This window comes from Saccopteryx bilineata, chromosome 9 (genome assembly GCF_036850765.1).
Source record: "Saccopteryx bilineata isolate mSacBil1 chromosome 9, mSacBil1_pri_phased_curated, whole genome shotgun sequence".
Lineage (NCBI taxonomy): Eukaryota > Metazoa > Chordata > Mammalia > Chiroptera > Emballonuridae > Saccopteryx > Saccopteryx bilineata.
In genome coordinates, this window is record NC_089498.1 from 69748893 (window position 1) to 69776269 (window position 27377).

General features: G+C 38.4%; 1 protein-coding gene across 3 annotated transcripts in view; it reads right to left on the bottom strand.

Annotated features, from left to right (window-relative positions):
- The window catches only part of CTNNA3 (catenin alpha 3), a 2095157-nt gene that overhangs the window by 2042823 nt on the left and 24957 nt on the right, over nucleotides 1-27377 (bottom strand). For 2 of the 3 annotated variants that reach the window (XM_066242414.1, XM_066242417.1), the window contains exon 1: nucleotides 4443-4600. The exons of the other annotated variant lie outside the window; for it this stretch is intronic. The gene's annotated coding sequence lies outside the window, so the exon portion shown is untranslated. Of the gene's footprint in view, nucleotides 1-4442; nucleotides 4601-27377 lie in introns of those variants that run through there. 3 annotated transcript variants of the gene reach the window in all.

Below are 27377 nucleotides of genomic sequence, written 5' to 3' on the forward strand. Positions count from 1 at the left end.
TGCCTGCCCCTGAGAGACTTTTGGCTGCTGAGTTTTTACCTTCTGGGTGACCACCAGCCAGGTTCTGAGTCTGCTGATGGCTGTTTCAGCCCGAACCTCTTCCTCCTTTTTCTTCAGCAACCACTTCAGCTCTTGCATCTGCCAGCTCTCAGCCTGAAGCTGAAACTCGAGTTCTTTAACCCACAGCTGTCTCTCTAACAACAGTCTCTGCCAACATTCTGCTTTTAGGGCAAACTGCAGCTCTCAAGCCCATAGTTCCTTCTCAAGCAACCATTCCAGTTCCAGGTGCCATTGGTCTTCAGCCTGCATTTCACACTGCAGCTCTCGAAAGCACTCAGCCTCCTTCTCTAGCAACTGTTCAAGCCATCATTGGTTCTCAGTCTCAAGCTCATACTGGAGTTCTCAAACTCAGGTGGTCTCATGCACAGAGCTTCCAGTTTCTGCTCATCTGGCTATAAAAAACATGCAGCCCATGGCTGCCAACAGGGTAGCCCCCAGGAACCACATGCTCAAGAACAGCCACTCTTCTATTTCACCTTTCGAGGGTGTCAGCAGCTCCATAATAATCTGATCCAAATCCAGCCCACTGCATCAGGTGTAATGCTGGTGGCAGTAGCCAGGCAGGTTCACATTGGATTGGGCAGACGGTTAAGAAACTGTGGAGCTGGAAAGCAGTAGGCCATTCCTGTTATTAGAGTCTCCCAGTGCTAGACGAGCAAACAGGCAGGGGAAAACCACTTCTCATGGCAGCAGGTGAATGAACAGCAAAACGGTCCCTCACAGTGGCGGGCAAGCAATCCATGCCAAAGGAAAGCACAGAAAGCTTTACACAGGCTATGCAAATGTGGCTCTGCCACATGCTCACGCACTAATCATGCAAAGTACATGCAAGCAAGTCTAACACAGCTGTTTTCCCAAATCTACCTGATAATGTATATAGAATAGAGGAGATAAAATGCTATATACTGTATGCCCAACTAGTGGTGGTGCAGTAGATAAAGCATCAACCTGGAATGCTGAGGTTGCCAGTTCAAAACCCCCAGCTTGCCTGGTCAAGGTACATATAAGAAGCAACTACTAAGAGTTAATGTTTCCTGATCCTTCCCCCAACCCTTTCCTCTCTCTGTCTTCTCTATAAAAAAGAATATTATATAGTAGCTTCATTTAAGTAATGTTACTCAAAGTACAGGTCTGCAATGAGATAAGAAGCTTGCACCAGAATGTAAATCAGTAACTGTTTCATTCATCTAGAAAGTCTTGCTACAAATTCTTAGAGCATAGATGACTTACATTCTGGTACAAACTCTTATGTCCTTTCATGAACCAGTAACAGATTAAGAACTGCTGATCACATTTCAAGTAGTGCTGATATAAAATAGGGCCTAAAGTGCTCAAGTTCTACTACTTGAGGGTCCTTCTTTGTGCTAAATATTGCTTTCTCCACCAAATAAATTTCCTCATTGATGGACAGACCTGAAGCATAAGTATACTGGCTAGGATAATAAAAGGCAGGAAAAAGAGGGAGGGGAGTGGGGGTGTCAAATAAAGTTCACATAAACTTATAATTTTGCACATAGAAACTCTAAATCACTTCTCAGACCCTGGAAGTTAGTGATTAAATTGGAAGCAGATTACTGGTCGTGACCCAGGCAGCAATAATGTAGTTAAAAACAGTAATTATGCACATGAAAATCAGGTGCAACGGCTAATAGTCCTGTTCACTTCCAATAATTCTGTATTCTCAATTATCTGTCACTTTCCATTAGATTTGCAATTTGGCTGAACTTAAAATTCCCCCTTCAGACTGCTGTGTCACTTAAAATCCAATATCCAAACAAAAATCAGAAAATCATGTTTTTTGAGTCTCTAGACTGATATTCCCATGAGCCAATGACTTATAAATAAACACTATTTTTAAGTCTCCATTAGATAACATAGGATCCCTTCAGGCAATATTGGCCTGCCAACTTCTCTTCTTAAATATTAAAACCTCTTCTCTTCCAAAGAAAAAAGAGGAACATTCAAACAAATTTTTGGTAAACAGAAAAGAGAACTCTCATCCTTTCCTCTAAGTATCACTTAAAAGTAAAACTCCACAATTGAAAAAAATATTACAGGTAGAATATATTCTTTAAGAATTCCCAACCCTATAATTCAACTCACCTTCCACCAAATAATATTGATATCTCTACTCTCTTCAGTTTGATTTCTGTGAACCAGCCACCACCTCCAAAATTTAAACAGTTGCACTGATCACCAATTCCTCAGTGTTTATTTTTCCTTCAATATATTCTGTTTCTACCATGGCAGCTCCCAAATTCAACAACAAAATGAAAAATTTCTATCTTCCATGACTCCCACTCTAGCCATGCTCTTGTGTGTGCCCCCATCCTTCTTTTCCTCTCTGCTACCTACAGATTTTCTGCAAATACTTCCAGTTTCTCCATATTTTTATTATAAAGCATTTATTCTTCCTAATTCTGCTATCTCTTTGTCAAAGTTGTATCATAAAATTTATATAAATCAGAACTATGTATAGACGGTGCTCTAACAGAAGTTATTTATAAATTATATTGTTCTAAAGTCCAAAGTAATATAAATAGTCAATAATATTATCTGTTGTTTTCAGGCAGAGGTGAAGGATTTCTACACTGACATGTAGCCTTATTGCTATCTGTGAAAGTTGATGAATTGAAATTTTGTAAACAGAGGGGATTCTGTCCTCCCAAACACTTCTATGTGCCCATCCATGATAACACTGTTTTGCATATCAGAGACATTCAATAAATATTTCATTTGGTAGACAAGGAATTTTACAATGCCTGAAGAAAAGCAGTAAAAAAAAATCTTAAGAATCACAACCTTTGTCTTCAACTCTAATGCTCTCTAATTCGAGTTCACACGAGAATAGAACCTAAAGAAATTATTTTTAACAAATACATACTGTTTATCATAGCACTTAGATGTTCAACAATGATTAATAAAATTATATCTATTTACTTGGAAGAATGTTACACAACAATGTAAAATAACATCTATATATATAGAATAGATATTTGGAAAATGTTTTGGTTTAAGGTTAAAAGAAAAAACATGGTTCCAAATTTTATGTAAAGAATTATTGCAATTCATTCTAAAGCCATGCAGAGAAAAAAAGACTACAAGGAAATACATCAATAAGATTACAGATTGTTTTTTTCTGTGCTTTCAAAATTCATACATATTACTCTTCTGAAACAGGAATAACTTTTTCTATAAAAATTCCAATATTTTACTTAAAAAAAGGAAGACAAACTATTTATAGGAAATAACAAATGGAAATAGCTATGTCTGTACTCTGTGTATTTTGAGTTTCTCCATTTAATAAATTTTCCTGTGCTACTACTGAGTTAATTTTTTATAGTGGGTAATGAAATTTTAATATCACATCCAAATATGCATTTCAAATTTGATTGCTGATAATCCATGCCTCCAAATCACAATGTTTTTTAATATGTTGACCTTTCAGTCTGCCTAAATAAGCTAGCCACAACCCAAAAGCCAGGCTAATTTGAAATTCTATTTTTCCCACACATGTGTTTTAAGCAAATCATTGAATCTCATGTATTTACAGTCTTTCCTAGTGGTGCATATCAGTGACTCAAAACCTCTACAGTCAGCAGACTTCCTGATGCCTAACCTAGATTTGTCCTCAATTCCATTTGAACTCATTCCTGCCAGTTCTGTCCTCAGCGCAACCATGAGCAACTGCTCACAGTCCCTCAGACTCCACTGGAGTCTCTTACATTATTGATTATATATATATATATATATATATATATATATATATATATATTATAATAGCCCATATTTATCCCATATATGGGGATTTTCATTTGATTTTAAATGGTGGTCAAACAGTTCTGAGTGATTCCTCAACCTCTTAATATCGCTACCTGTTATAAAACAAATATATAAGATACACATTAAGCTCAAAAATTAATGCTTTTGCCACTGTCATTTGGAAAAGCTTCCATATATTATGAATAAGCTTTTTTTGGTTGAAAGTAAAATCCCCTCAACATTTGCTGTCTTGCTCTCTTTTGCCCCAGCTCCAAGCCAAAGCAGAAGCATCCAGGCCGTATCTTATCTTTTCCTCCATGGTATCGCAATTGGCTTTTTATAGCCAGAAACTCTCTGAATGCAAGGCACGACATTGGCTACTAGCTTCCCCTGGCACTAGTTTTGAAAGTTATTTATAATTTTTAAATTAGCGTGAAAGCCTACATTTCTCATCATAACTACTTAAAACACTCCCGTTTTATATAATAATGTGACGCTCTTCATTTCAGAAGGAAATCCCACATTTTAAACCTATGATATATAATTAACGTAGAGCAATTCAACAGAGAAACAAGAATGCACTGAAGTCGAGTTCTTCTCTTTACAAACTTGACACTTACCTTTCTGTTGCTTCCTATAAAGTAAATGTGGTTAAAATTCGGCTCTTGTAGGAAATTACCCAAAAAGAGCTTTGGAGAAAAATAAAAAAAAAAGACTTCTTGGTAGGTCACAGAGTTAGAGATTGAGAGGCAGTGACAGTGGCGCAGTCACTTTAGCTGAGCCCAGCGTCAGTCCCCCAGGATAAGAAAGAAAGGGGAGGTTACAAGCCAGGGTGGGTGGTATCTAATCCTGAACCACTAGTCACTGACCTCACTGACAAGTTGTTACTGAAAATACTTTGTTGAAAAAGGCCAGACACATACTTTCCCTGGAGATCTACAAACATAGCTGTCAGGAAGCTGTGAATAAGTTAGCCTGTATTTCTCTAAGTCCCTTTCCAAAATAAAGACCCTTTCTGTCTAATTCAAGTTAAAGGCTGAAGTTATTAAGAATAAAAGAATGATAAAGAACAGATCATAGAAGTCCAGGAAATCTATCAGCAAAAGATCAGTCATGTCAAATTCAGTGTCTTCCCTCCCATGATGTGTCTGTCACATGTGATGTGTTTCTCCTCTGAAACCTTCCCTGCCTTGTACCCTTCCACCAGTTTCTCACTGCATACAGAATTTACATAGAACCACATCATTATCAGTAAAGTATGCTCAGTGAAAATTTACCAAAAACTCTAACAGGTGGAACCATTATTAAAGTTATCAAAAAGACAGTTTTATCCAACAAGTACTCCTTCTTCTATGGCTATTCTTTTTCATATTTTCTCTTCCCTTTTTTTAATATATCATCTCCAGGAACATCTTGACATTTCCTGGAACAGTGCAGTGGTCTCTGCCTTAGGCTTTCCCATGTCATCAGTGCTCTGACAGCCCCTTGGATTTGTGCTGCATTTACTTAGAACGCGTTACCACTTTTGTGACTCTCTTCCAATAGCTTCTAAAACAATAGGGGGTAATTGCTTCTAAAATAGAACTACTCATTTGAGTTTTGGCATTTCTATTCTTAAAAGGCTGAATTCAAAATCAAAAGAAAGCATTTATTTCTTTATTAGTTTCACAGCACTCTTAGGAAAATATTGTGAAGCTGAGAGGAAAGGGCGGGTTTGGGGACCGTCAGAGAGAACGACTATGAAAGGGGCTTCATTTTATATGATTTCTAGGGAAACTTTCAAAATGACTGTATTTTTATGTAGGTTCCTTTAAAATTTGTATACTTGGCACTACATTTATCTAAAGAGTCTTAGTTGCTAGCATACTGTCCTCCCAGATATTTTTAAAGCAGCTTTTTTCCCCAGGAGAATCTAGGAATAGCCTCTTTTCACAGTGAAAACAAAGAGTAAGTTTTATGTCTCTCAATCCATCTTTTCTTGAATAAAGAATTCACTTGACACTTGCAAAATAGAAGCTTTTGTTTTAGAGCTTTAATAATGAATGTTTTCCAAAACCAGACTGTTCAATTGAGCCCAAGATATCCAAATTCTATTATGGGCTAGCCTGCCACCACTGTAAAATCACAAATAAGTTACTTACCTGCTCTGTACCTCTCCTTGCCATCTGCAAAATGGAGATGAAAACCCCTTCTATCTGCTTTTCAGGGGATATGTGAATAAATGGATAAACTCTGAAGTGCTTCAAATTACACCAAACTGAGGTACAATACAGATGCAATTGTGGTACTTGATGATATCAAAACATCAAAATATTATAAGTATCTGAAATATAATTTTAAAGAGCTCTGTGGAGTTTTTTAATCCCTTTATAAAAATGTCTGCTGCCTCCAAGATAGATTTTATTGGAATATTTCCCACTATAGCCACAAGGGGTCCTCCTCCTAGAAATTCAAATCACGTCGGATTTGATAAGCAGAGGCCCATGGTCTTCTGTATTTATATCGGTTGGCTGACAGAAAACACAGATTAGCTATGTCAAGCTTCCATAGCTAACCATAGGTCAGCAAACAAAACTGGAAAAAGCTGGCTTTCTCTGGGTGATCACTAAAGCATGCTGAACACTAAATAGCTCCTGTAAACTACACAGCCACTGCGTTTTGCACCCTGGCCCCCTTCCAAATTTTAATTCCTTCTTGTCACCTTGCCCAGTCTTGTTCAGTATTTATTCTCCTTCCCTATTTACTTGTTTTCTTTCTTTATACTTTACAAACTTTAAATTTTTGGCTCACAATGCCTTTGCAAGCAAACAAAGCTTAGGGATAGAAGAGCTGAGGCCAAAGAGGAAAGAGAGAATAAATCAGGGCTGTTACAGCAATTCTCCCAAGGTAATCAAAAGTGTGTCTTTGCTCCACTTCTGTGAGCAAAGTGCCTGGCCCCAGACAGTCACTCAACCACACGTACTAAGAAGCCCTTTGATGCAGAGTGCTGTGTTAGAAGTCAGCTAGGAAATCAAGGGCACAATAAGGGAGGCCTCCACAAAGAAAATACTTCTATCCTTATCAGCATCCCCTCTTAGAAAATAAGCCCTCCAGGGTATGATCAATTCCTACGTCATAATGAAATACCATGTCTTCTTTTCATTAAAATAACTTAATTAATGTAGGCCCTGGCCGGTTTGCTCAGTGGTAGAGCGTCGGCCTGGCATGCAGAAGTCCCGGGTTCGATTCCCAGCCAGGGCACACAGCAAAAGCGCCCATCTGCTTCTCCACCCCTCCCCCTCTCTTTCCTCTCTGTCTCTCTCTTCCCCTCCCACAGTCAGTCGAGGCTCCATTGGAGCAAAGATGGCCTGGGCGCTGGGGATGGCTTCTTGGCCTCTGCCCTAGGCGCTAGAGTGGCTCTGGTTGCAGCAGAGCGACGCCCAGGAGGGGCAGAGCATCACCCCCTGGTGGGCGTGCCGGGTGGATCCTGGTCAGGCGCATGCGGGAGTCTGTCTGACTGTCTCTCCCGGTTTCTAGCTTCAGAAAAAATACAAAAAAAAAAAAAAAAGAATTAATGTAGCTTTTGTGTAACCCATAAGTCCATTTTGTTCTATACATGATACCTCAAAAGACTGGCAATTTCATGTTCAGGCTTAAAATATATATGATTTTCTGAACAGCTATAATACCAATTTAAGATAAGGTTTAAAGCTAAGGATAATTTTCATTTGTAATCATTAAAATTATTTTATTTTAAAAGTATGTGATAAATAGTTCTGGCACCTTGGTGGGTGATTTAGTTGAATCTAAATGAATCTTTTCCTGTTTCAAAGATCTTAAGTTCTGAAGCAAAAAGATGTTTCTTACTCTCCCTTCCTGCCCACCCTGTTACTAGCTGCAAATCAATTCTCTTCCGTCATTGTGAAAAACAGAAGCCATCTGGGGAGATGCCCCATGTCTTCTCATCATCAAAGCTACAAGAGCACCAGCACCGAGCCCCACCTGTTCTGCCCTCCCTCCTACTACAATGCAGGCAGTACCCTGCTCCTCCTCTCCTACTCTGGATCCCTTCTTCTCCACTTCTCAAGGACTCCGCTCCTTCATTATTGCCCCATGTACTGCATTATCACCCCTTCTCTAATAGATCAGCATAAAAAATATGCCATAGGATTTGTAAAACTATCACACAAACAAAAGCTTTAGCTTCACCCAAGAACTGTCTGCAGACTCCTCCCAGTTCTCTGCTGCCTTCATCCAAGATTCCCGAATGAGTCGCTTAGCATCCCTACTTTTTCACCTCTCATTCACTCCACAACCCACTCCATGAAACTCTGTCCCCTTCGCTGCCATAAAGGCCACTTTTAAGTATACCAACAACCTCCATGTGGCCAAATCCATAATGGTCACCTCGGGGGACATATCATCCAATCCTATAAAAGAGAGTTGTAATCAGATGTTGAGTGAGACTTTAACTATTGCTCAAAATTGGCAAATAAGGCTCAAAATAAAACAAAAATGAAGCTATCAGTGTACACAGCACACTAAGGAATTTCCAATATTTGAGGACAGACACCTCATTCAGGGCTTATTAAGAAGTTACGAGCTGCATACTCTTCCTCTCTCATTCCCTCTCCTCGCTCTGACACTAAAGAAAAAGTCAGGAGATTTGAAAAATTAGGGTAACAAGGCCAACTAATTCTCTTCTCTCAGAGATATGAGAGAAGTGGTGGAAAGTCAATTTTGTCCCTTCCAATTTCCAAGTCCCTTGAAAGGACATCCAGTCAATGCTGGAGGAAGGGGAAAAGGTGAAATTTAAACTTGATTAAGATAAAAATTTTGAAATGGACTAAACAGCCTTAAAAGCACTAAAAGTGGCAGGTAAGTTATGGAGCCTTCCCAAAATGTCCTTCAGGAATGAGAAAGGAAGATGCAACAGAACAGGTGAAATGCAGGGATTGGAGAAAGCAAACTACTATAGTTTACTCAAGGCCCTGGTTGGTTGGCTCAGTGGACAGAGCATCGTCCCGGCGTATGGACATCCTGGGTTAGATCTCTGGTCAGGGCACACAGGAGAAGTGACCATCTGCTTCTCTTTCCCTCCATGTCCCCCTTCTCTCTTTCTTTTCCTCTCACAGCCACTTGATTGGTTTGAGCATTAGCCCTGGGCACTGAGAATAGGTGGGTTGATTTGAGCATCAGCCCTAGACAAGGGTTGCCAGGTAAATCCTGGTTGGGTCACACGCTGGAGTCTGCCTCTCTATCTCCCCTCCTCTTACTTAAAAATAATAAAAAACAAATAAATAAAAATATATTTTAAAAAACTAGTTTACTCAAGTAACCGGTGATGCTAATGATTCCCAAATTTGTATCTCAACCCAGATCTGCCTCACAAGCTCCAAAAACATACATCCAACTGCCCTCTCCCAACAGATAACTAATACACATTTCAAATTTAATATGTCCCAGAAAAGAGCTCTTGTTTTTGCCTCTCAAACCTATTTCTATCGTTCATATTCTAGTTATTAGTACCATAGCCAAATGGCTTAAGCCAAAACCTAGGAGTCATCCTTCATTCATTCTTTTTACTTACAATCATCAAGAATTTCCATTAATCCTACTTCCAAAAGTTATCTTTAATACATCCCCTTGTCTCTATCTCCCCTATACCAACTATACTGAGGCATTTACATTATATTCTCTATGCATCTAAGTGACCTTTCATAACATAGCTTTGCCCATATTATGCTACTGCTTAAAATTGCCCAATACCTTCTTATTTCTCATAGAAGAAAATTCAAATACTTTTTTCACATTTTCAAGGCACTGCATGATCTGGCCCCTGGCAACCTTTCCAACCCTGACTCACAGCACTCTTCCCCTTAGTTCACTGAATTCAACTACCCTTTCTGTTCATAAGCTCCCCAAGCTTATTGCACTTACTGTTCCCATGCCTGAAATAATTTTCTCCCAGCTATTAAACATCTAGCTCACTCTCATTCTTGATATAATCCTTTACCTTCTCAGGGAAGTATTACCTGATCACCTTATCTCATTGTCCCCAGTCACTTATCACAACCTTGTGTATTTATTTATCTGTTTACTTATTCGTCTTCACCATTGGAATAAAAGCTAGGGGTGGTGGTAGTGTCCATAACAGCATGGTATATGCATAATAAGTAGAAGAGAAGGTAAAGCTCAATAGCTATAGGATTTCAAAGGAGGGAAAGAGAGCTCCAGAGGGTGGGTAATCCAGGAAACTTTCCTGGAGTGAGTTATATTTGCCTTGATGGAGAAAGGAAAGGTGTCAGCATCATAAGGGAATAGTGTTCCATTAATTTTATTTCTCATATATCCTTCAAATCATTGCTTCTTCATCTTTATAGCTAATACCCTACAAACTACAATTATGTCCTGTTTATTGTCTTTTATATATTCTATTTACATCCAAATTTCTCCCTCCTACAGCATTTAAATTCTAGTCAGGATGTATTTAGTGCTAAAATAAGAATCTCAATTTAACTATTTCAGAACTACTGAAATTGACACATTAACTTTATTGCCTGGGTGATAACGGAAGGGCTGAAATGAATGTTTTTCTCATTAATTTTTCTCATTTAATTTTCTCATAGTGCCATGCCTCAACTTTGACAGCCCATCTTGCCATTAGTCAATAGTCTTAACAAGCACAGTAATTGCAGTCAATCATGTCTGCTTTAGTTCATTGATTACTTTGTTACTTCTTTTTCAACTTGTTAATGAAAATCTCAGCACAGACCTGAGGTGACACTTCTTTTATTAATTAACCACCCTATCAGTCCCTTGAATATATTAAACCAGAGCATCTTGTATTGAAATTGACATTTACTGTCATTAACCTGTCTTTTTATTTCAAATTGTTAAATAAGAGATATATAGTGTGTCTGTAAAGTCATGGTGCACTTTTGACTGGTCACAGGAAAGCAACAAAAGATAATAGAAATGTGAAATCTGCACCAAATAAAAGGAAAATTCTCCCAGTTTCATACCTACTCAGTGCAGTTCGATGTGGTCTCACGCACAGATTTTTTAGGACTCCTTAGGTAGCTATCCCGTATAGCCTCTACAGACTCGTCACTGACTGATGGCCTACCAGAACGGGGTTTCTCTACCAAACTGCCGGTTTCCTTCAACTGCTTATCCCACCAAGTAATGTTATTCCTATGTGGTGGCGCTTCATTATAAACGCACCGATATTCATGTTGTACTTTGGTAACAGATTCTAATTTAGCGAGCCACAGAACACACTGAACTTTCCTCTGTACCGTCCACATCTCAACTGGCATGGCCGTGGGCTGCTCTGCTGTATACATGGTGTTATGTCATCATCTGCACATGTGCACATGCTGCCACCTCATCCTACAGAAACTGGGAGGGTTTTCCTTTTATTTGGTGCAGATTTCACATTTCTATTGTCTTTTGTGGCTTTCCTGTGACTGGTCAAAAGTGTACCATGACTTTACGGACACACTGTATTACTTCTAAAGGAATAACATACTTGCCTGGTGGTGCCGTGGACAGAGCATTGGACTGGGACACAGACGACCCAGGTTTAAAACCCCAAGGTTGCTGGCTTGACAAGCGCAGGCTCACCTGGTTTGAGCACAGGATCACTGGCTTAAGCATGGGATCATAGACATGACCCCATGGTCGCTGGCATGAGCCCAAAGGTCACTGGCTTGAAGCCCAAGGTCTCTGAGCAGCGGGTCACTTGCTCTGCTGCAGCCCCTCCCCCCCCCCCACTGTCAAGGCACATATGAGGAAGCAATCAATGAACAACAAAGGAGACACAGGAGCCGAAACAAAGAATTGATGCTTCTCATCTCTCTCCCTTCCTGTCTTTCTGTCCCTATCTGTGTATGAGCAATGTAGCAATGTAAACAAAAGACACTCAGTAAGGTCAGTAAGAAGTGAGGTATTATTGATATATAAAAGGTAGAATCATTTTTGGCCTCCTAAGAATACCAAGTTAAATTTACCTTTGGAACAAATTATCTCTTTTTTCTGAAAAAAAACAAGCAAACTGATTTTCTAGTTGTGCAAATGTCAAGAAAGTTTCACCTAAAATATGATGAAGGAAGTGACTGTTGTTGTTTCACAGAGAAATCCAGTGAGGTATGTCACTGCAAATTTTATTGGTTCTTAAAGAGAACCAGTTCTTTTCCTTGCATAAATTTATATAGTCCTCAAACCCATCAGAACTTATTCCCCCTTTATAAAATAAATAATTTCCAATGTCCTTTTTTAACATCCTGAAATGAAATTTAATTAACCACATATTAACTATCTACACTAAGTCCTTAAAAAAATTGTATCTAAATGTTATTTATATATAATTACATGCATTTACATAAATTATATATTTGCATTTCATTATACAAATGCTCAGGCACTCTTACATTAGCATACATAATAAAAGAGTCACTTTTCCCCTTATGCACAGAATCACTGTGAATGTGACAGCTACAGATGTATATTGATAAGGATATATTGTATTGGCAATTCAAATACAAGCAGCGTTACAATAAAGATGTAATTTTTCTGAAACGGTGAACAACTCTTGATATAATATAGAGCAAAACAGGAACAATCTTTCTTTGATAAACCTAAGTGGTTGCATTCCTGAAAAATTCAGTGCATATTAAAACAGTGCAAAAATAAAACACAAAAAGTGATTATAAACCAGAGGTAGAAAATTATAAGTGCTGACAAAATGCTGAGCAAGCTCAGGGAGGCCTGCATGGCGGCCTTGCAAACTCAGAGACCTGAAGTAACCACACAGAACGGTCTGCAATGAAAACTTTGTAGCTGGAAGCAGTTCATAGTGGGTGGTCATGTGGTAGGGTAGGATTGTTTTTATAACAAAGGTCACTGTTTACCTTAACTAAACCTGTCTGTTGTCATTGTTACATCTACAATAACATACCTGATAGCATACCTTTGAAATGTAAGAGAAATCTTTTCCATACCCCTCACTAAAGCAGAGCCCACAAATACCCTCATTGTTTTTATTATCATGTTGTTAACTGTTAACTATTTCATACCTGCCTATGTAAAAAAACGTATGTGTTTATTCCTTTTACTTTTTATCTAATCCCAGAGATTTCCCACTTAGCTCTCTCCTGCCTCCCTCATCTACTAGCAGTGGATTTCATGTAACCCTCTCACATTTTCCCCTTGGATTCTGATAGATATCATTGATTCTGAAACTATCATTTTTTGGAGCATTTTCTCAATCCATTGAGATTTTGCTTCCCTGCAATTGTCAGTTTTGCTCAAATAATCACAAAAATTCTTACAGGTTTGGGCATTTCTTCAATTGACATAAGCAAGACCCACATGAATGTATAGTGGGATATTTGAAAGCTGCAAAGGATGTGGGACAATTCATTTTAGAGGAGAGTGCCACACACTGCAAAACCTCTAAGCCTCTTTTATTAACTGCCGAATGTGTCCCACAACTACTGCCTACCCTTAGGGCAAGAGTAAAGAATAGGAACTTGCTGTAAAATATTGCATGTTTACAAGAGCCCCAAGGCTGAAATGAATAAAATAGATAGAGTATAGATATCTATGATTGAGAGATAGATGGTTGATAGATAGATAGATGATAGATAGATAGATGATAGATAATACTATATTTCCCCTTGTATCAGGTGCACCTTTTTTTCGAAAATTTGGGGTCTAAAAACTGGGTGCGTCTTATATAGTGGTTGTAGTCTTTTTACTTGCATTTCCTGCTTTTTGGTGCTTATTTTTGCCTCATTGTTTTTTTGTTTTGTTTTTATTGATTTTAATTTATTGTGTTTACATAGATTCTAGTGTAGCCCCAAATGCATCCTCCCTCCCGATATTGCCTCATTGTTGAAGACAGTGATTCCTCATCAAACACAGATGAGGACAAGCTAATGGATGGGAGTTTTGACAGTGATGAGGAATTGTATGAACTTCATGATGAATAAAACTTGAGTTCAATATCTTTATGTAATCCTTTTTTTTTTCAAATTTCAGGCCCCAAAATTAAGGTATGTCTTATACCTGGGGAAATACAGTAGATGATAGATGATAGAATAAGAGAAGGAAAGAAGGAAGGAAGGAAGGAAGGAAGGAAGGAAGGAAGGAAGGAAGGAAGGAAGGAAGGAAGGAAGGAAGGAAGGAAGGAAGGAAGGAAGGGAGGAAGGGAGGGGAGAGGGAGGGAAGGAGGGAGAAAGTAGGGAGAGAGGAGAGAGGGAGAGCCAGAAGAATGGAGGCAGAAAGGTAAACCGTAAAAAGCTCTAACTGGTATGGCATAGCTTAACCTAGAATGGACTACTAAAGTCCCAAACATGTTTTTTTTAAGAGAATAATTCAGATTTCTAGGAAATCTATTATAGACAGCTATGGTAATTGCTGGAGGATGGGCACCCACAGAACCAGACCATATCCTTTGGATGAGGGACTGAGATTTCTCCTGAAAAGAATGGCTATTACTCTCATTATTTATCCCAGGGAAGAAGTTCCCTGATTTGGGAGCCTAGACTCCAGGTAGAGGGACAAGCCAGAGAGTACCCCACAGTGGAATGGCAAGTTGGCCAGTGTGTAACAGTGGTAGGCAGAAACAAGTTAGAGGAACATTTTTGAATGATACTTGAAAATGACCCAGAACTTAGACCAGGATACTGAGCGTAGCCACAATTACTGTTGTAATTATTACATGTGCTAACATCTCTTTATCTTGCCTCTTTCTGAAAATTCTAGTTAAAATCCTATGCTGTGGAAAGTTAAAGAAAAGGCCTGTTTTCCCAAGTCACATGAAATATCTACCTGGAGAACAGGAGCAAAAGCAGTGGTGCAGCAGCCCGACAGGGTGTCTAGAATGGAAAACCATGACAGACCTCTTTTCAAACATAACCCTCTGGGATGATTCAGAAATAGCCAAGAAATACTTTACGGAGCTGATTTCCAGCATTAAGACATGGAGACTTGAACTCTTGGCATCTAGATATTTAAAAGAATATAGGGACCTTATTTTCTGGAACAGGTGTTAGACTCAGACATTTAAGGTTTCAATAAGTGGCAGCTATTTTTAATCATGTTGACTACTTAGTAAATGTTATAAAGTTTATATTGTATTTTAGGCAGGCTCTGCCTTAATTTTAACAGTGAACAAGTACAAGAAAGAGAAAGGACCAAGCAACAGTAAGGAGCCAAGCAAGAATAAAGCTAGACAAACTGACAAAATAATAGGGCTAAACCCCAAAGAGACCTGGATAGCTGTCCAAAGTGGCTTGGAGATTAAGAGGATATAGCAAAGTTGTATTTAATTAGAACCAGTGACAATGTCCAAGAACCAACAATCTAGTGAGTGGGGCACTGCAGCAAGAGTCTCCTCCCAGCAGTGTCACTGTGAGGTGATGGTGATGTCCTCTTTCAGGCTGTTCATCTGGAAACCAGTAAGCTTTTAACAGGAAGTTAGAGTCCAAGCCAACCAAGGCAAGTGCACTGGACAGAAATCCAGTAACTTAGACTTAACAGTGAAAAGTTAGAAAGAAGGCTGTGACTCAATGCACAAAAACAGTGTCCAGGCTTCAACCAGGCACACCAGATATGGGACAAAAATTCCAGATGTCATCTCCATAGTGGATTTGCTTGGGAACTGGGTCTGACTGAGGCTGTAGATTATAAACATCAGTTTCTACATAGGTGAAAAGGTTTGGGGAAGGCATTTTTTTTTTTTTTTGCATATTGCAGGCTTAGGTCTTCTCAAGTAATCCGTGCAAATTCTATATCCTAAATTGTAAAAAGTAGTTTCATATATTTTTTTTTTTGGAACAGAGACAGAAGGAGCAACAGATAGAGACAGACAAACAGGAAGGGAGAGAGATGAGAAGCATCAATTCTTCGTTGTGGCACCTTAGTTGTTCATTGATTGCTTTCTCATATGTGCCTTGACTGGGAGGCTACAGCAGACTGAGTGACCCCTTGCTCAAGCCAACGACCTTGGGTTCAAGCTGATGAGTTGTGCTCAAACCAGATGAGCCCACGCTAATGCCAGCGACCTTGGAGTTTTGAACCTGGGTTCTCTGCATCTCAGTCTGATGCTCTATCCACTGTGCCACCGCCTGGTCAGGCCATTTCATATATTCTCAAAAGCAGGTATCTTCACTGACTGCAGCTAGACAGCTGGATAAACAGAACCTTTATTATATGGCACCTCCTGAATATGAATGATCCTTGTTTGGTTGTGCTGCTACTTTTAATGATATAAGTGAAGAGTTCAATGTTTTATTATTATAATTCATATCATTAAACATAGATATATTAGCACCATGTGAAAATCAGAAATTTATGTCTCAGGAATCATGCAACAGTAACTAGATATTAGAGATTTTAAGGTACTTCTAAAAGAACTTAATTAAGACCAGTGATTCAAAAATAAGTAAAATCTCAATAGATTAAAAACTAGACTATGGTCCTGTCCCATTGGCTCAGTGGATAGAGTGTTGGCCCAGCATATGGATGTTCCAGGTTCGATTCCGGCAGGGCACACAAGAAAAAAAATCATCTGCTTCTCTCCCTCTTCCCCTCCCGCAGCCAGTGGCTCGATTGGTTTGAGCATTGGCCCCAGGCACTGAGGATAGCTCAGCAGGTCCAAGTGCATCAACCTCAGGTGCTAAAAATAGCTCAGTTGATTTGAGCATCTTCCCTAGAAGGGAGTTGCCAGGTAGATCCCAGTTGGGGAGCATCTGGGAGTCTGTCTCACTATCTCCCCTCCTCTCATAAAAAACAAACAAACAAAAAACTTAGACCATGACTCAGACCTTTCTTATTCTAATTGCTAACTATGAATTTAAATGACTTAAAACTTCTATTAACAATCTCAACACTTTCTTCTTGTTCATACACAAAATTGATATTTTTTCCTCAGAAACTAATACAAACACTAAGAATCAAGCTTTTAAAACTCAGCACTGAGGTTTACATAGAGCAGAATTTCACAGAATTCCAGACTACTCACTAGTTTAGGAAATGTTCAGAGAAAAAGACTGACAAGGAAGTTGAGTAAAAGATGAAAGGGGTTATTAGAAGATTCTTTTCTGGTAAGACTAGGCCAGCTCTAGCTTTTGTTCCTCTTTCTAAAGAAGGTGAGATAAAGCATGAATCAATATCATGTAGTTTTTGCTATCCAACCTAATGGCAATCAAAAACACAAATAATTCACAGCTGCAAACCTCAAAGAGGGGAAATAAAAGAAGAATGATACCCCAAAAGAAACTGCCAAGGATAAAGAGGCTTAGAGATATTGCTTTGAGACTGTACTGATATTTTGTCTTTATTCCTTTAAATGGGAGAAATAACAACAAAGACCTACTCTTAAGTAGTAAAAGCAGGGGTCCCCAAACTTTTTACACAGGGGGCCAGTTCACTGTCCCTCAGACCGTTGGAGGGCCGGACTATAAAAAAACTATGAACAAATCCCTATGCACACTGCACATATCTTATTTTAAAGTAAAAAAACAAAATGGGAACAAATACAATATTGAAAATAAAGAATAAGTAAATTTAAATCAACAATCTGACCAGTATTTCAATGGGAACTATGCTCCTCTCACTGACCACCAATGAAAGAGGTGCCTCTTCTGGAAGTGCGGCGGGGGCCGGATAAATGGCCTCAGGGGGCCGCATGCAGCCCGCGGGCCGTAGTTTGGGGACCCCTGAGTAAAAGCATTAAAACTTCTAGAAATGCTACCTTAAAAAAAAAAGAAATACTGGTAATTAGTGCCTAAACCTCATCAAAGATTTTTATATCTTCCCTTATCCCTTACAAAACACCTACAAAGACTTTTTAAATGACTTCATGGTTTCATAAATCAAGTTTATATTTTCACATTTCTAATATTAAATATTATTTAAACAAATGAACATATTTGCTCATGTAATCTCAATGTTTATGAACTTGATTAAATTCCTTTCTATGGGTTCTTTATGATACAAATGCTGCATAACCCAGTTTTACTTCAGGAATAGGCAGAAAGAAGGAGAAAAATAACCAAATTTGCCCCCTCAAGTAATCTGAAAATGGCCATTGTTAAAAGTATTTACACCACAAAAATTGGCAAGCACTACAAATCAGAGCTTCCCTGTCCCCAGCATTTTATTGAGAGGCCTAAACAACTGGGAAGGGGCTATGAGATTCCTTTCTGTACAAAATTTCAAACAACACTCCAGTTTTCAGCTTCCTGAATTCTATATTCCCATTTTTAGAGGAACCTGATACCTTTTCCAGTTTGTATGCGACAAATCATCAAATCCCAAGGCTATCCCTGGCTCTCTAGCATAATTCAGCTGCTTCCCTAAGTATATAAAATCCACTTATAGCACTTAGAAACAACTTTTTAATAGTGAGTCTAATAGTGAGGTTTGGAAAAGTTTCTAAATACATATTTCATTTTGACAGTGCTCAGGTAAGGATTCCATAAACATAAAGAGATAATACAGATTAGCCATATTCTATTTTTACATGATTAGATCACTTGTATTGTCACTACAATTTATTTTTAAGTTTTTACTGTCTTAGGACACATAGTATTTGATAAAATAATGGATTTACAGTCTCCACATATTCATTTAACTGTATACTCACCTAATAGAAACACTGACTTTTTATATGGCTCTTTATATAGTAAGATCTGCCTATCTCATATGCTCTAAGGACAAAATATTTTTATTTCTTCAGTGTTATCACTTGTCACACTTGTCACACATCAGAGTCCTCTAAGTCCCAAAACAGAAAACAGTGATAATTAATATTGTAACAGAGCCAAGATAGTCAAGGTGAAAAAAATAGATGGAGATGGAGAATTAGATGAAAGAGAAGGAAAAACAGAGCCAGAGACAAGAAGGCAAGGAGAAGAACTTGCTCCAAAGCCAATGTTAGAGATTGGTTTTAGGAAATTCAAAAGGCTCTTGAGTATTAAACCCTGCACCATGCCACTCCAAATTCCCAAAATCTAGAAATGTTTGTCTTATTATAAATACATAAGGTGCACCTAATCAACAGTAAGTAGGATTATTTTTAGAAGCTGTAAAGTGAGTAGAATTACTTTTTGAAACTCCTTAAAACAACTCCAAATTCCAGCCCTGGCCAGTTGGCTCAGTGATAGAGCGTTGGTCCAGCGTGTGGAAGTCTTGGGTTTGATTCCCAGCCAGGGCACAAAGGAGAAGCGTCCATTTGCTTCTCCACCCTTCCCCCTCTCCTTTCTCTCTGTCTCTCTCTTCCCCTCCCACAGCCAAGGCTCCATTGGAGCAAAGTTGGGCCAGGCACTGAGGATGGCTCCATTGCCTCTGCCTCAGGTGCTAGAATAACTCCGGTTACAACAGAGCAACAGCCCAGATGGGCAGAGCATTGCCCCCTGGTGGGCATGCTGGGTTGATCTCAGTTGGGCACATGCGGGGGTCTGTCTCTCTGCCTCCCTGCTTCTCACTTCAGAAAAATTTTTAAATAAGAAAATAAAAAACAACCTCAAATTCCTTCTTGGCCTCTGGGAAACAATCGTGTGTAACTGTTCCCTCTCCCCACCTACCCAGTCACCAAATAAATACTAATGATTTTAAAATTCTCATTCTCTCCATTCCCACTGTTCAAATCAAAATCTTATCAATGGTCACCTGAGCTAATGAAATACTTTCTAAGTAATCTTGTAACTGTTAGCATTCTCAATATTACAACTTCCACCACACCATAGGCCCTACCATGTTACTATCACATAGTTCTTTCTGAAATACAATCTGATTAATTAGCAATTTTCATACAAAGCCTTCAGGGAACTCCCAGAATAAACTATAAACTCTTTAGTTTGACATTCAAAGTCCTTTTACCATCTGGGTTTTCTCTCTTTCCAAATACCAATGCCTCATATAGCATACAAATATACCAAGAACAAGAGATCTTCCTATCTCTTAGTGGCTATAATTCAGTGGTAATAGCACAGACACACACAGAGTACTTTCCAGTTTCTACACAAACCATACTCTTCTTTTTCGAATGAGCTTCTGCCAAAGGCCCTCCAACCAATCCATAAGAATGTTCCTTTGCATGACCAGGCGGTGGCGCAGTGGATAGAGCATTGGACTGGGATGCAGAGGACCCAGGTTCGAGACCCCGAGGTCGCCAGCTTGAGCACAGGCTCATCTGGTTTGAACAAAAATCCACCAGCTTGAACCCAAGGTCACTGGCTCCAGCAAGAGGTTACTCGGTCTGCTGAAGGCCCACGGTCAAGGCGCATATGAGAAAGCAATCAATGAACAACTAAGATGTTGCAACACGCAACAAAAAATGATTGATGCTTCTCATCTCTCTCCATTCCTGTCTGTCTGTCCCTGTCTATCCCTCTCTCTGACTCACTGTCTCTGTAAAATATAAATAAATAAATAAAGTAAAAAAAAAGAATGTTCCTTTGTCCACACTCTAACCAAATCTTGGTATTACCAAACTTCATTTTAAAGATTTCATTTATTGATTCTATGGGGGGAGTAGGATCATAGCTGTTTCACCCTAGTTGTTCATTGATTGTCTCTTGTATGTGCCCTGACCAGGCAATCCCGAGGTTTCAAACCAGCAACCTCAGTGCTCCCGGTCCATGCCCTTAACTATTGCATCACCACAGGTCAAGCTTTATTAAATTCTTTCTTTCTGTCAATCAGATGGGTGAAAGGTGGTGTCTTTTAAAAAGTAAAATTTGTGTTTCTTTAATCATGAGTAATAATAGGATCATTTCTGTACTGTATATCATTTCCTATACATGCCCACATGCCCTGTTGTGTTATGTTATTTTTCCACTGGCTGCTTTCATATTTAACTATAAGACCCCTTCATATATTAAGAAAATTAGCTCATCTCATATAGATGTTGCCACATTTTCCTGCCTGTCTATCACCCATTCTTTAATTTTACTTAGGGTATTTCTTACTAAACAGAAATTTATAATTTCTATGTAATCCAAAATACAAATCTTTGCCCCTATTGGATCTATGTTTTGTACCTTACTTGAATAGCATTTCATACCCCAAGATGATGAAGAGGATGATGATGTAAACTATTTAATCATCTAGTAATTCTAATATTTTAATATATACTCATATTTTCTAATACTTCTAGTTTGGGATGTTTAAATTTGCTCTATTTTCAATTGATTCTCATAAAAGAAATGAGATTGATCCCATTTTATTTCCTCCAAATAAACAGCTAAGTGTCCCAACATTATTTGGGGGAGATTTTCTTCTCTTCACTAATTTTAAATGAATTTGACAGCACACGCATTTCCTATAGACTATAGAGAGAGATCTATTGGGGGGTTTCTATCCTGTTGATTCAAAACCATCACTAAAGTTTTTCAACTACTATATCACTATAAAATCTCCTTTTATACTTCCCCATTTGAATAACTGTTAGAACTACTCACTCATTATTACTACTCTTCTTTCTCATAATCTTATCAGCTATTCACAGGTATCTATTTTTACATGAAATTTAGAATCAGCTTATTCAGCTTCCAAAACAATCCTATTAATACTTTTAAGATTGCACTAAATATATGGAACAATTTAAGAAAAAATAAAGTCTGTAAGAACAAAAAAAAAAAGCACTGTCTTTCTATTTACTCATCTGTTCTTCACCTCAGTAGAGCTTTAGAATTTTCTTCCAACCTGTGCTCTGCACTTATCATTACATTCATTCCAATTAATTTTCTGTTTTGTTACTATAACACATTTGATCTTGATCTTTCTTCCTTTTCCTCTCAGGTAGAAGAGTAAGCCAATCACATTCCCCTCAGTTTATGGTAAATATCACTACTGATCTGTGCAACACCCTTCTCTTGTTACTTTAGTCTTTTTTAGTTTGAACCTGTCTCTTTCCTCACACCCTCAAGAAGCAACTATTTTAATAACCCAAATGTATCTTTGTGTTTGCATTTGTTCTGGAAAAAATATACATACTGTCTCACATACATATATTTTTTATTCACATAAAGGGCATTAGTGTTCTATACTGCATTGTTTCATTTTTTAACTCAGCACCATTACTTTACAAGTCATTCATGTTCACGTGTTCTCACCTCAAATTATTGTATAATTCTCCATGCTGTGCATCCATCATATTTAACCTTCCTTCACAGTGATAGACACCTAGCTTGCCTTTGACTCACCTACCATAAAAAACACCGCAACAAACACTCGTGCATTAATACTTAGGATAATGTTATTTACTGTAACAATCAACCCAAAAATTTCAGTGCTTAACAACATATGTTTATTTCTTGCTCATATAACAGTCCAATGTTGGTATTCCTAGGAGGTGAATGTGGTGGTACAGAGAGATTACATAATTTGGCCAAGACCACACAAAGAGTAGGATAGCCAAAACTCAAATCTACATTGTCTCATTCCAGAGTTCTTTTGGGTTGTTTTTTTTTTCAGAGTCTGTGTTCTTGATGACTTTGCTATGCATGTCTTTTTGCGAGCATGCATGAAATTTGTAATGCTATCTTTACTATACAGTATATTAATATCTCATATTGTGTTATAAATTAAACTATTGTTTCTCGGTCCAAATCTTCTGCTCTTATGCTTCACTTTGTGATATTGGAGTTGTTGAATCAACAGACTACTCTCCTTTGTCAGCTGGCTCACTGCTGATTTCTTCCAAGGACAGTAGAAAGCAAGAGAGTTCTATGGGATTTGCTTCTTCCTTTCTCCTTGCTACCCATACAGCTCGATGCAGCAGTGGTCTGCAACCCGTTAGCAACAGCTGCCCAGTGTCAGCTCCTTCACACTCCCAGAAATGACCTCTCTATGTCCCCACATTCTGAGAGTACTCTCTCCTCAGACAACTGAGTCCCTGCTCCAGACAGAACCCCTATTCATGCTTAAAGGTTTTAATAACCCCAACCTCCACCCTGTGTTCTCCTAAGGATGATAGCTGTTCCCTATTTTCTCTCTGGTTTCATCAGTTTTTCAACCCTCCAACACCAACTTAGTCATTTCCCAATAGTCAATTATTTTTATTGAACCTCCTGGTATGGTTTCTGATTTCTTGACTAGGCTCTGACTGATATAAATATACAGTCAAGTCTTATTAGTTTTGCTATCAAGTTGCCAGAAACACTGAATCAGTGACTACTGAACCATTGCTCCTAGGAGAAATACAGTTCCTGTGAATCTGCAGAAACAACACTTCCACTATAATCAATACTTGGCCTTGTTTTATGTGTGTTTCTGTTTAAAAACATCTTACTTAACATTATCATTAATTCTGAGCATTGAAACTCTAACACAAATATTTTCTCCAAAAAGTACGTCACACCTCCTTGTGCTTAAGAACACTAGAGAGCACTTCAGGACTATGTGTAGGTGCCATCTGAAACAGCAAAGTCACCATCATAAAGCACAAAAGTGCAGAAAAATGGCTCTAAACAGACTGCGGAAAGGACACATTTACAGTATGAGACATGAAACAAGACAGAGCATCGCCGTGGGTAGCCGGGAACATGCTTCTGCTCATCAGGTGACTCAAATTTTTCTCCATTTTTTGAATTTTGGTAAAATGACTGCAGAAGCACTGTATCGATTTGAGGTTTACAAACAAATTTTAGCAAGTAGGCCAAATTGCAAATATAGAATCTGTGACTAATGAGGATCAGTTATACACATGGCCTGTCTCCAAAATCTCTAAGCTATTTAATTTGCCTATGTGTAATATGAAAGTTTTTTAATATGTCTTAATATATAGTATGATAAATCCCTACCCTTTGCTTTTTATGGCTGATTTAGCTATTCTTATACCTTTGCTATTCCATATAAATTCTAGAATAAGTTTATCAAATTTCTCAAAAAAATCCAACTGTAACTTTAATTAGCATAGTGACTTATATCCTGACCAGCCAGTGGTGCAGTGGATAGAGCATTGAACTGGGATGCCAAGGACCCAGGTTCAAGACCCTGAGCCCACTTCTGCGCGGGTTCATCCGGTTTGAGCAAAGTTCACCAGCTTGGACCCAAGGTCCCTGGCTCAAGCAAGGGGTTACTCCATCTGCTGTAGTCCCACAGTCAAGGCACATATGAGAAAGCAATCAATGAACAACTAAGGTATCTCAACGAAAAACTAATGATTGATGCTTTTCATCTCTCTCCACTCCTGTCTATCTGTCCCTATCTCTCTCTCTGTCTCTGTAAAAAAAAAAAAAAAAAAAAAAAAAAAAAGCAAATTATATATTAATTAAGGAATAACTAGCATATATTTACTAACTTGTCCTATATGCTTTGGGTATCCATTTATTGAACTAATCTTGTCCTAGGGTTTCAAAGTTTTTGCCATAGAGATTTTGCATATTCCTAGATATCTTGGTAATATGATTATATTGTGAATGGATTTTTATTATATTTTCAGGTTGGTTATGATAAATATAAAGAAATACTGTTAATTTTCTTAAAGCTGATCTTGTATCTGGCAATCTTGCAGAATTCTCCTTAGTTTTCCATTTCTCAGTTGATTCCTGTATCACCTACAAATGATGAAATAGTGCTCCTTATACATCCCCCTCTCTCTTCCCTCACACCACCAGCCTGAAGCACCTTGCAAACTTGTTTCCCTTCTTCAAGGCCCAGCTCAAGCTTGGCTTCTTTGACAAGTCTTACCTTAATTGCATGGCCTCCTACACAACCATCAATCAATCAGTCCTCCTTGCTTGTCACCTAAGTTAAATGTGCCAACCACATGATTCTATAACATTTTCTTCATACCTCTATTGTATAATACTCAGCATATATTGCTTCAAAATTACTTATTTAGAAACATCACCACAAAAGAATAAACTCTACCATATCTTACCCATGCTTATACACTGAACACCAAACATGCTAACAAATAGTTTTTATGGGATAAATGGTTGTTAAGTAAGTGAATAAACTGAGTAGGCCGGCCCTGGCCAGTTGGCTCAGCGGTAGAGCGTCAGCCTGGCGTGTGGAGGACCCGGGTTCAATTCCCGGCCAGGGCACATAGGAGAAGCACCCATTTGCTTCTCCACCCACCCTCCTTCCTCTCTGTCTCTCTCTTCCCCTCCCACAGCCAAGGCTCCATTGGAGCAAAGATGGCCTGGGCGCTGGGGATGGCTCCTTGGCCTCTGCCCCAGGCGCTAGAGTGGCTCTGGTCGCTGCAGAGCGATGCCCCGGAGGGGCAGAGCATCGCCCCCTGGTGGGCAGAGCGTAGCCCCATGGTGGGCGTGCCGGGTGGATCCCGGTCGGGCGCATGCGGGAGTCTGTCTGACTGTCTCTCCCCATTTCCAGCTTCAGAAAAATACAAAAAAAAAAAAAAAAAAAGAACTGAGTAGGCCAAAATGTTTCACACTGCTCATTCAATACATGGAGAGACAAATATCAAAATTAATATAATCACTTATATGAGTATACTCATGTTAAGTAGGATTCTGACTTCAATAAATACATGCACAAAATCCAAAAAAGTATACAAAATAAAAGTAAAATCAAATCATGCTTCTTTTATTTTTTGATTAGTATTTTAAGTTATGATGCTTAAGAACTAAGCAAATCAAAGATTGCAAGGAAAACATTAAATGAGCTTGTAATTAAAAGTACACCAATATATATTTTTCCCTGCAATTTCTGGAAAATCTGTAATGTTATAAAGACAGTGAAAACACAAGTACTCTACAAAAGATAACTTCCTATGAAAGACAGAATTTGAGTTTTAAAAAAGAAAAATTAAATAATTTGAGAGGATGCCTTTTAAAACATTTCTTCCATAAAAATTTAAAAGTTTTCATTTTAAAGGTTAAATTTAACTGTAAGAGAAAGATCCAGGTTTTTTATTAACATAAAATATAAACAATTAATAGTCACAAAAATTAAGTTCTAAAATCAATCTCAGCAACAAAGATGGCTCTAGCTGTATTACCTCTGATAGTAATAGCTAATAGTTATTGAGAATAATTAGACACTATGCCAGCACTTATTTTTTTCAGACTATAAGAGAAAGTTTATTTAGAAAGCCACAGAGGTAGAAGTGAGCTGTAGAAGAAATAGGCTTAGGAAACAAGTAACAGAGGGAAAACAAGGCCATGAAGATTAGGAGAAAGTGAGAGGTAAGGATAAGATGCCTGGGGAGAGTGGGTGGAGAAAGGCCCAGGCATCCTCCATCCGGAAGGCTTTATCTGGAGGTTGCTGGGGAGGATCTCAATAGAATATTCATCAGCTTTCCCCTGTCTCCTCAAGGTCATGGTCTCTACTGATTGGCCAGCACCAGGTCAGGGGACATTAGTCAATGCAGCTGGTCCTAACTTCAGCCATGCATTACCGTGTCTGGATTTGCTGCTTTTCTCGGCCTGAAGATGAAACTCATCTGAAGCCTAGAAGTCATCTCCAGGGCTAATACTTAAGGGAATGCTCCAGGACTTGTAGTTTTGCCTGTTTCAAGAACTTTAAATATAATATAATGCTTACATCTATAAATTATAATTTATATATACAGTAATGGAATGTTCACATCTATAAATAAGATACTATTAGATTATTAGACTGTGAGATGAGAAAACCTAAGCTAAAAGGGATTTATTTGCCAAAAATACAAAGCTAGTAAGCGAACGGTGGTTCACCTGACCCCACAGAACCTCTATTAGCCACTAAGCTCAAGTAAACAGGTGCCTGCATGCTGAAAGTAAGGGTAAGGAAAAGCTAACCAGTCCCAAAATATCTTCTTCAATTGCTTATAGACTTCAAATTCCTGCTTTTAGAGGCTTCAAGATAGGCCCAACTGTAAAACTATTTGATGGAAGAAATGAATAAAAAAAGGACTAGACAAAAGAATGAGACATGGGCCAATAAATTGAGGAGATGGGATGTACATAAACCTAAAAGGAAGTGTCAAAGGAGGATGCATGAAACGAGAAGCACAAAATCCTAATAAGTTAACATTTTTAAGCACATACTATTGCTTGCTTTACAGTTTTACTAAATTCATCCATGATTTTTTGGTGACATAAAAAGATATTAGCTAAGTAATTACAAAAATAACATGGTAGGCAAGTAACTGCTCCCCCATCCTTTCTTCCACAGTACAATTTTGGAAAATGTGATTGAAATGAAAAACTATTAAGCAGTCTTGCCTTGGCCAGGTGGCTCAGTGACTAAAGCATCATCCAGCGCAGTGAGGTCACAGATTTCACCCCCAGTCAGGGCAAGCAGGAGAAGCAACCAATGAGTATACAAGTAAATGGAGCAGCTAAGTGGAAGGGCGAGTTGATGCTTCTCTCTTTCTATCTCTCCCTTCTCTCCCCTTTTCCTTCCTCTCTCTTTCTCTCTCTTCCTTCCTCTCTCTCTTGCTCTCTCAAATCAATGGAGAAACTTTTTAATTACTAAACAGTCTTTAAATATTAAGTTCACAAAATAATGTTAATGACATGAACAATCCTTATTCTACAATGTTAAGTCTAAAGAGACCAAAATTCAAGTTGTAGAGATAATATTTCCTAAAATTTATATAAATATGC